This window comes from Tiliqua scincoides, chromosome 5, assembly GCF_035046505.1.
Source record: "Tiliqua scincoides isolate rTilSci1 chromosome 5, rTilSci1.hap2, whole genome shotgun sequence".
Lineage (NCBI taxonomy): Eukaryota > Metazoa > Chordata > Lepidosauria > Squamata > Scincidae > Tiliqua > Tiliqua scincoides.
Window position 1 is genome coordinate 3,526,292 of NC_089825.1, and position 9,953 is coordinate 3,536,244.

At 45.9% G+C, this 9,953-nt stretch overlaps 1 protein-coding gene across 2 annotated transcripts in view; it reads right to left on the reverse strand.

Annotated features, from left to right (window-relative positions):
- SCAP (SREBF chaperone) overlaps positions 1-9,953 on the reverse strand; it is a 47,835-nt gene extending 37,882 nt beyond the window's left edge. The window contains exon 1 of one of the 2 annotated variants that reach the window (XM_066628909.1): positions 9,894-9,953. The gene's annotated coding sequence lies outside the window, so the exon portion shown is untranslated. Of the gene's footprint in view, positions 1-9,246; positions 9,289-9,893 lie in introns of those variants that run through there. The other variant, XM_066628911.1, reaches the window with a different exon arrangement.

Sequence of the window (9,953 nt, forward strand, 5' to 3'; positions counted from 1 at the left end):
CTGATACAGAGTTAACTTAGTTACACCAACATGCTACTGTTCTCCTCCCATATTCCCATGGGAAGAACTATGCCCCTATAACATGCAGACACACATGAAAGCCAAGTGAAAGCAAACAGAGCTATCCCAATGGGAAACTCATGAGTGAAGCACTAGCAATCCCGATGCCGTTTCCAAGTTTTGACTCTGAAAGAAACAAAATTTTGCAACCACCAAGTGTTGCAGCCTCCTCTTTGCAGCATGCTTCCTAGTCCTGCTCATAACTTGAAAGACTGAGAAGCAGCACAACAGACAGGTCAGATGGGAAAGGAACAGCAGAAACTTTTATAAAGAAATAGCTGCACCTTCATAAATATTTATTGCCCAGATTACTGCTAAACACTTAAAACATGCTGAAGCTGTTAGTCTTTAGGATCACTTTCTTTCAAGAAAAGGTGTCTCTTTTTCCAAGTTGACTGCAGCACATCTCGGAATGAAAACACACACTACTTTTTCATCAAGGACATGCTTCTAGAGCAGAATATTGAACTAGTTATAGCTGCTGCTGCTGCTCCAAATACGAGCTTCGTACCCTTTAACATAACATTGCAAAATCACCCTGCCACTTATCACAAAAACCTGGTGAATCCCCAATACTAGACACATTCATACAAAAAAAACTTTAATTGCTGTACTGAATCCTCCAAGCCTCAGTCTTGATATACTGCAAGTTGTCACATTTACAATCTTGTACCTTATTCACTTATGGAACTTACCCCTCAGAAGTGGTTCTTGGCAATGATTACAGAACACCATTTACGGCCTGTTAACCTGCATTTGTACCCCACTCGGATTCCATCTCTTGAGGAATTCATCTCCTATTTGTCAGCTCTCCAGAATAATCTGGCAGACAATTGCTGAAAATGGACTAGATGAACTGTTAGCCTGATCCAGCAAGTCTGCTCTTACATTCACCATGGAGCATGCAAACCAATCCATTGTTCAATCCAAGATTGAACAATGTATGGCACATGGAAATTCTCTGTTGTTAATCTGTAGTAACACATTCATACAAGCCAAGTCAGAAATTTATGAACAAGCCCCAATTCCTCCAGAGAGAAACTTCTCCTAAATAATATGGTACACATGGAGATTACCCTCCCTCAGTTCCCACAGAAGTTAAGAATGTTGCACACAGAGAGTCCAACTCTTAACAAAGAACTACAGTTTTGAAGACTGATTCTATTCAACGGTCACACTGGCATTAACTATTTTATCTACAGAGCAAACACATTATTGCACTGAGTTTTCGCTACATTTGTTTTTCCCCCAGCTTACCTAAGTGAGCAGTTTATGCAGAGAAGAAAAAAGATAAGAGATGCTATGGCACAGCAGAATCTATATGATACTGTGCCATACACTTGATGCAACCACTGCTAAGTGTTTGTTTAACTCGTGCACAGAACTGTCTTCAGTCAATAGCCAGGTCCCACTAACTCCCAAGAAACAACAGTAATTCTCACTAATTCTTTTCAAAACAAAAAGCTTCTTGTTTTAATAAATGTGTTGAAAACATGCTAATTAATGCTACACCTAGAAAGGAAGCAAGATACACATGGCACAGATCAGGTGGCTAACCTCACACTGAGAAGCATAAGGTGAGAAATAAGGTGCAACTCTTCTTTGTAATAAGGAAACACACACTGAAAAGTATATCCTAATTAATTTTTGACCGGGTGGGGGGACAGAAGCAGCTTTGCCAAATTTCACCTGCACTAACCTTTTAATGCTGGCTTCCCTAGCAGGGTCAGAGCTATTTTGCATTTTTGTATCAATAACCAAATCAGATTGAATGACAAACTCCACTTTCATTGGGGGCTTTCAGGTGTAAGCTCTGCAGGAAAGCAGAGGAACATGAGGAATTCAAATAGCAATACACCCTTGTCCACGGCATCTACTGTTGTGTGGACAAAGACATATGTCATGCTTTCAGTAGCTGAACCACACTTTTGAGCCTTTCTCCTTGCTTATTAATCCAGTTATGGCACTACAAGCAGCTAGGGAATTCATCTTTTCTTTACTATCAAAAGGATGATGCAGCAGACACTCAAATTATGTCTTCCATGCTAAAGACTAAAAGGCAGCAGCAAATATGGATGTGAGAGACAAGAAGAGATAGGGTCCAGAACCATATTGCGATGAGAACAGGCCTTCCAAAGTGATTCTTGCAAATCCCAACATCTTTTTTCAGGAACAAATGAAAAGATGACTCTATGGAAGCTGGACCAATTCAAGTTAGAAACAATCTCTGAACACAAACAGAATCATTGCAACTTTTTTAAAGCATATGATCCAAGAGGTACTAGAATTCTACAGTAGCTGCACCCAAGGCAAATTTCCACAGATCACAATGAATCTCATTATGCTTCACTTCTTTCACAGGTATTTGCATTGTTGTCAAGTTCCCAATAAACTACCTACAGCACCAAAGCTTTAGTTTTGTTGGACTGTGATCTACACTTATGGTTTACTTGTTCTTTCCAAATAACCACATTTATTATAATACCACTAGTATGCAAAAGGCACCCTCAAAGCTTCCACATTAAAACACAGTTCCTTTTTCCGTCTGGCACAGGTGAACAGAACATCTGGGGTGAAGGGGAAGCATTGCTAGCTAGCAGATAGACTCCATATCATTAACACGTCTGTCAGCCAATACTACCATTCAGCACAAAAACTAGCCCCAAATAGCAGTACCTGTGCTCACAAGGGAACTTACAGAACTGCAATAGCAACAATCCCCAGAGCACAGCCACACACTACACTGAACTCCAAATTAGCAAGCTGTAACTGAACACAGTATCTGTATCTCTTGTCCTTTCTTCTCCTGTAGGTTAATGCAAAAATTGCAGAGCTGCTGACATCCTAAAAGCAGTGGTTTTCAAGCTACCACCAAGGATCTCATTTCAGATTGTCTGCCAAAGACTGCCAAAGTACCACAGAATGCCTGTGCATTGCAAATAATTCTGGAGCACACAATCCAGGCCAGGCAGAACTTAGAGCCCGACCATCACACTGCTTGAATTTTCTGCCTTAGAACACACTTGTCTGAAGCGGCTCATGATAGGGAAAGACAGGTGGAGGCAGATAGCCTAATGTTCAGAGGATTGTCCCCCATTATTTTTATCTTTTCATTGAGAAACCACAGCCTCCTGAATACAATTTGGCTCAATTAAAACCATGGTTTCCAAACATACTGCAGGCAGGCCATGGTTAGAACTGCTTGTCTACTTCTGCTTTTGAAATCATTTTATTATACTAAACCTTCAACAGAAAATATAAAGACAGTTACAATGCTTATCATAATAAAATGTTTCAGTCTCGAAGGACTCTAGTATCGCGCTCTGAAAAGTGGTTCTGGAACAGCATCTAGTGTGGCTGAAAAGGCCAATTCGGGAGTGACAATCCTTTAAGAACAGCCCCGCCAGATCAGGCCATAGGCCCATCTAGTCCAGCTTCCTGTATCTCACAGCAGCCCACCAAATGCCCCGGGGAGCACACCTGATAACAAGAGACCTCATCCTGGTGCTCTCCCTTGTATCTGACATAGCCCATTTCTAAAATCAGGAGGTTGTGCAAACACATCATGGCTTGTAACCCGTAATGAATTTTTCCTCCAGAAACTTGTCCAATCCCCCTTTAAAGGTATCCAGGCCAGATGCTGTCACCACATCCTAAGGCAAGGAGTTCCACAGACCAACCACATGCTGAGTAAAGAAATATTTTCTTTTGTCTGTCCTAACTCTCCTAACACTCAATTTTAGTGGATGTCCCCTGGTTCTGGTGATATGTGAGAGGGAAAAGAGCATCTCTCTATTCACTCTGTACATCCCCTGCATAATTTTGTATGTCTCAATCATATCCCCCCTCAGTCTTTGACTTTTGCTTTTCTGGCCTTGACCTCTGCTTTCCCCCCTTGGAGATGCGGCAACCAGAACTGGACACAATACTCCAGGTGTGGCCTTACCATCGATTTGTACAACGGCATTATAATACTAGCCGTTTTGTTCTAATACCCTTCCTAATGATCCCAAGCATAGAATTGGCCTTCTTCACTGCCGCCGCACATTGGGTCGACACTTTCATCGACCTGTCCACCACCACCCCAAGATCTCTCTCCTGTTCTGTCACAGACAGCTCAGAACCCATCAGCCTATATCTAAAGTTTTGATTTTTTGCCCCAATGTGCAATGACTTTACACTTACTGACATTGAAGCGCATCTGCCATTTTGCTGCCCATTCTGCCAGTCTGGAGAGATCCTTCTGGAGCTCCTCACAATCACTTCTGGTCTTCACCACTTGGAAAAGTTTGCTGTCATCTGCAAACTTAGCCACCTCACTGCTCAACCCTGTCTCCAGGTCATTTATGAAGAGGTTGAAGAGCACCGGTCCCAGGACAGATCCTTGGGGCACACTGCTTTTCACCTCTCTCCACTGTGAAAATTGCCCATTGACACCCACTCTCTGCTTCCTGGTCTCAACCAGGTCTCAATCCAGGAGAGGGCCTGCCCTCTAATTCCCACACTGGGAGCACTTCCACACTGGGAGCAAATGTAGTCTGTCCCTAGTGTGTCTCCCTGGCTACGGGCCTTCCTGCTTTGCCTCGGTCTGTTGGCCAAGTGTCTCTTCAAATTGGCAGAGGCCTTGCTGTACAGCCTGCCTCCAAGCGGGACGCTCAGAAGCCAAGGTTTCCTATCTGTTGAGGTCTAATCCTAAGGCCTTCAGATCCCTCTTGCAGATATCCTTGTATCGCAGCTGTGTTCTATCTGTAGGGCGCTTTCCCTGCATGAGTTCTCCATAGAGGAGATCCTTTGGGATCTGGCCATCATCCATTCTCACGATATGACCTAGCCAACACAGGCATTTCTGTTTTAGCAGTGTATACACGCTGGGGATTCCAGCTCGTTCCAGGACTGTGCTGTTTGGAACTTTGTCCTGCCAGGTGATACCGAGGATGCATCAGTATCTCACAACAGGAGAGGAAACTCACCTGTCTACGATTAACAAAAAAGCTCCAAGGAAGCAACAGGACAGCAGCCCCAGTTGGCTACTCTTGCAGCTGGAATCTGCCCACTCAAGAGACACGGTTGTTTCTCTCAAATCCTTGTTTCCAGGAGCAGGTACCATGAAGCTTACATTAAACAGGGAGGGTTCACTTTTTACATGGAACCAGAACAAAGAGCTCCTATTATCTGCCCTATGCCAGAACTACAATTGTTTACTAACAAATTAACATCCTCTCTTCCAATGGGTCTCACAGTTTTTAGTACTGTGACCCACTTTTTAAAATGACACTCTATTGGGACCTACTTAGCTTTACATGTGTGTTGTGTGTTGGCAACCTTCAGTCTCGAAAGACTATGGTATCGTGCTCTGGATGGTGGTTCTGGAACAGCGTATAGTGTGGCTGAAAAGGCCGATTCGGGAGTGACCATCCCTTCCACACTGGGAGCAAGTGCGGTCTGTCCCTGGCCCGTCTCCCTGGCTATGGGCCTTCCTTCTTTGCCTCTTTGCCTCGGTCTGTTGGCCAAGTGTCTCTTCAAACTGGGAAAGGCCATGCTGCACAGCCTGCCTCCAAGCAGGTTGCTCAGAGGCCAAGGTTTCCCACCTGTTGAGGTCCACTCCTAAGGCCTTCAGATCCCTCTTGCAGATGTCCTTGTATCGCAGCTGTGGCAGCTTTACAAGATTTTTAAAAATGATAATCTAGAAAGAAGTATTTTATTTATTTGCAAGTAATTTTATTTTATTTTTAAACTTTATTCATTTCTTGTAATGAGGTAGCCCTAATGAACCAGCTTCAAGGTTTGAGGGGTTTATTTCCGGTTTGAGGGGTGCCGGTTCAAGGCCACCGGCACCGTGTGACCTTGAAGCAGCTGGCAAGCTGCAGCTGAGCTGTTCCATCTGCTCGGAGCGTGGGAGGATGGAGGCCAGAATGTTAAACCAGATCGGAGTGTAACACCTTGAATGTAGTGGTTCTTGAAAGAAAGAACCTTCTTTCAATTTGTAAAAATCCCTGCGTGGATTTAATCAGCCTGCCTATGTAAACCGCCTTGAATAAAGTCTTGAATAAAGACCAAGAAAGGCGGTATATAAATACTGTATATTATTATTAGTTATGTGACCCAGTCTTTACCTGCCCCCACTATCTGTCACAGATGGACTTGGGGGAAAAAACCCAGAAAAATCACGCTCAAACATTTATCCCTTTATTTACACAACCTTGCAAACTACAGGAGCTTAGATGTTTAAAGGGCAACTAGCAGCTATCTTGCAAACTGCAGAAGCTCAGCTCTTTGCAGTGCAGTTAGCAGCTACTTGATTTTAGAATAGCCTCAGAGCTTGAAGCAATGAGTTCTCAGTGTTTACAAACTGTGGGTTCTGACCTGACTGTTGGTGTCAGGTTTTAGCTCATAACTTGATAGCTGAGAGGGCAAATGCATGGAGCCCTATGGAAAGTAAAACCGAGCCATAACGCATGTTTACTCATGAGAAGGCATCTTAGTCCACTGGAAAGGGCAGGCTGAGAGGAATCCAAAAATACCCGAATGGTCCTGATCCAATCAACGCAGCCCCCCCCCCAAAAAAAACACTCAAGAAGGAAGTCCCTCCCTGCAAGCTTACAAATGTATTGAGCCCTATGGAAAGCAAAACTAAGCTACATGGTCACGTTTACTTACAAGTAAGCAACCACATCTTGGCTCATGGTCAGGCCAGGCAAAGAGGAATGCAAGGCCACCAGAATGATTCCAATTTGATGAAAAGATGGGGCTGAAAATCTTACTAAGTTTTCTGTGGGGGGTGTTGTTGTTGCAGGCAGGCTACGGAGAAAATTCACTTGGGGAAACAGGGCTGGCTTCCCCTTATATAATTACTTATTTTAGCGTGCTTGATGATGTCACTTTTGGCCATGACATCACCTCTGGTGAGTCCTGGAGAGATTGTCATTCTAAAAAGTGGGTCCCAGTGCTAAAATGGTCTGAGAACCATTGAGTTATCTGATCTTTCCATCACCCTTTAGCGACCCACCAAAAATCAGGGAATCACTGTGGCTAGATGTACACCCAGTATACAAGGGGCAACACAAAAGGGATGGATTTCCTCTTACAGAGTTGCCACCAGCTAGGGAAAGTAGTACTCAGCTACACCATGTTTCATACATTCAGCTAAGTTCATAAAACCCACCCAGCACACGCAACCAGCAGACATCTAGGAAGGTACAAAGACATATGCTCATAATCAAATCTGTACACACAGAAACCACAGACTCTCCTGCCTTGCACTTCACTTCCTTCACCAAACCCGTTCAGTGACCAAATCAAACAAAAAATTACAAAAATTTCAGCATGCATATTACAGCATGTTCCACAGAGCCAGAGAACTCAAGTTCTTCAAAGTTTTACAGTACAAACCTATTCATGTCTACTCAGAAATATGCCCCACTAAGTTCAAAGGTACTTACTCCCAGGTAAGCAGGTACAGAATTGGGGCCTTAATATACTCTCATGTCAGAGTTTCCCTCACATTGCAAGACGGAATACTTTCCCTTGTGTTGCAAGAGGAAGTGGGACAGCCACAGTATTTCTCAGGGACAGGCAATAATAATTACTTGTTAATGGAAAAGCATATACAGATACTTCAGAAATGAAGTAATTAATACCGAAGATAACGTGGGAGTATGATCTCACACAGAAACAAGAGTTAAAAGTAGTAAATGCAATCTGTTTGAAATACAATGTGAGCCACGCATTCTGAATCAGCTTTCACAACACACATTTTAAGTGGTACCTATAATTATGGTATTTGTGCCAGTTTGCTATCATTCAATAAAAAAGAATATTCTTTACACAGTGCCAGCATGATGCCTTATATACACAGTCCAGAGACAGGATCCCGTAGAAAACACTCTGCTGTGTTTTTATGATTAAAAAGATTTATACCCCGCCTTTCCTCTGCTGGAGCAGATGTCCAAGGCAGATTACAATTTTAGATTTTAAACAAAAATAACGAATGTAAATGCCACAATATAAACAACAAAATAATAAAAACAAAATAAGGGCATAGGGGGCAAACAGACAACACATCTCTCTCTCTCTCTCTCTCTCTCACACACACACAGATTAAGCAGAATCATTTTGAGCCCTCCCCAAAAAGCCATGAGAGAGGTGGTAGTTCTTAGTTCCCATTAAGGTGAGACTACAGGGATGCCCCGTTACCACAGATCACATTAAGAACATAAGAGCCCTGCTGGATCAGGCCATAGGCCCATCTAGTCCAGCTTCCTGTATCTCATAGTGGTCCACCAAACACCCAGGGAGCACACCAGATAACAAGAAACCTGCATCCTTATGAGTAAGCCCCGTTGCCTGGGATCAGTACATTCCTTCTCATTTGCAGGGGCCATTCGTGTTGAGTCAAATTCGTGTATAAAAATTTGTGTATCACAAGGTTGGACCTGTATTATGATGCCCTTGTACAAATCGATGTTGAGGCCGCACCTAGAGTATGGTGTCCAGTTCTGGGCGCCACATCTCTTAAAGGACATAGTGGAAATGGAAAAGGGGCAGAAGAGAGTGAATGAAATGATGCCTGGGCTGGGGCACTGCCCTTAATAAGAACATAAAAACAGCCCCACTGGATCAGGCCATAGGCCCATCTAGTCCAGCTTCCTGTATCTCACAGTGGCCCACCAAACACCCAGGGAGCACACTGGACAACAAGAGACCTTTCTACAGTTTCAGTTAACAGCAGATCAGGTCCATGCACCCCCCCATGCCTTTTAAAAGCATAAAAACGTCACTTCTGGTTTTTGCCCCCAAACCAACAGTAGTATTTCAGAGTGTTATGGGGCCATTCTGAAGCCTGAAGGTGGACTGCAGAGGGCTTCAGAAAACCCACTGGAGAGGACCGGAGCACATCTCCAGTCCCCTTCGGAGGGTTCAGGTGGAGCCAAGCCTGGCTCAAAGTGGGTCTGGGGGGACCTGCACTGAGCCAGATCTGCAGATGGATAAACAAGCTCCACCTGTGCAGCCTACTTCTAAAACCGAAAGGTATCCCCATAACCACAAGGGCTTGTAACAAGTGTTGGAGTTTTCCTCCAGCAACGGTGCAGTCTCCTTTTAAAGGCATCCAGGCCAGGCGCCACCATCCTGTGGCAAGGAGTTCCGCAGATGAACGACACAGAGGACAAAGAAGCGGTCTTCTTTTACCTGCGCTAACTCTCCTGGCACTAAGCGTGGGTGGATGTCCGCGTGAGCCTGGGGTGCGATGAGACGCCCCTCCGCACCCTGTGCTTCCACGCCACGTTTGTGGAGAGGTGTGTGCAGCCTCTGAAGATACTGCACCTGCAGCACTGCCGGGGGGGGGGGGAGGCTTTGCCTCTCCTGCCCCGCCTCACGTGCCTGCAGGGAAGCACAGCAGGGAGAGCGGTGTGCACTGCACAGCACAGCAGTGGCGTAGCGGGAGGGGGGCGGAGAAGCGGAGCTCCGTTTTGCTCCCCCCGCCGGGAATGGCTCCGAAGGGGGGGCCGCTTGCCGCCCCCCGCCAGACTGGCTGCTCCGCCCCCCTCCCGCTACGCCACCTGAGGAGCGGAGTGCCCAACGGCCGACTCCCTCACAGCGCAGGCCCGGCTGTCTACTCGGAAGTAAGGCCCACTGCAGCCAACGGGCTTGCAACCAGGGAAGAGCGGCACCGGGGCGGGCCTGCCCAAGGGAGAATCCGGCCGGCCGGCTTCCTCCCTCGCGGGGTCAGCACCGCGGTCCGCGCCCGCCCCCCCTCGCTTCCCCCACAGGCCGCTCCGCTCGGCCCGTCGCCTGGCAACCGCGTCGCACGCCGCGGGGGGGCAGGAGCCTCTCACCTGCTGCTGCGGTTCCTCCGCGGACAGCTGAGCGCGCCCCAAGACCTTTGCCCTCTCACC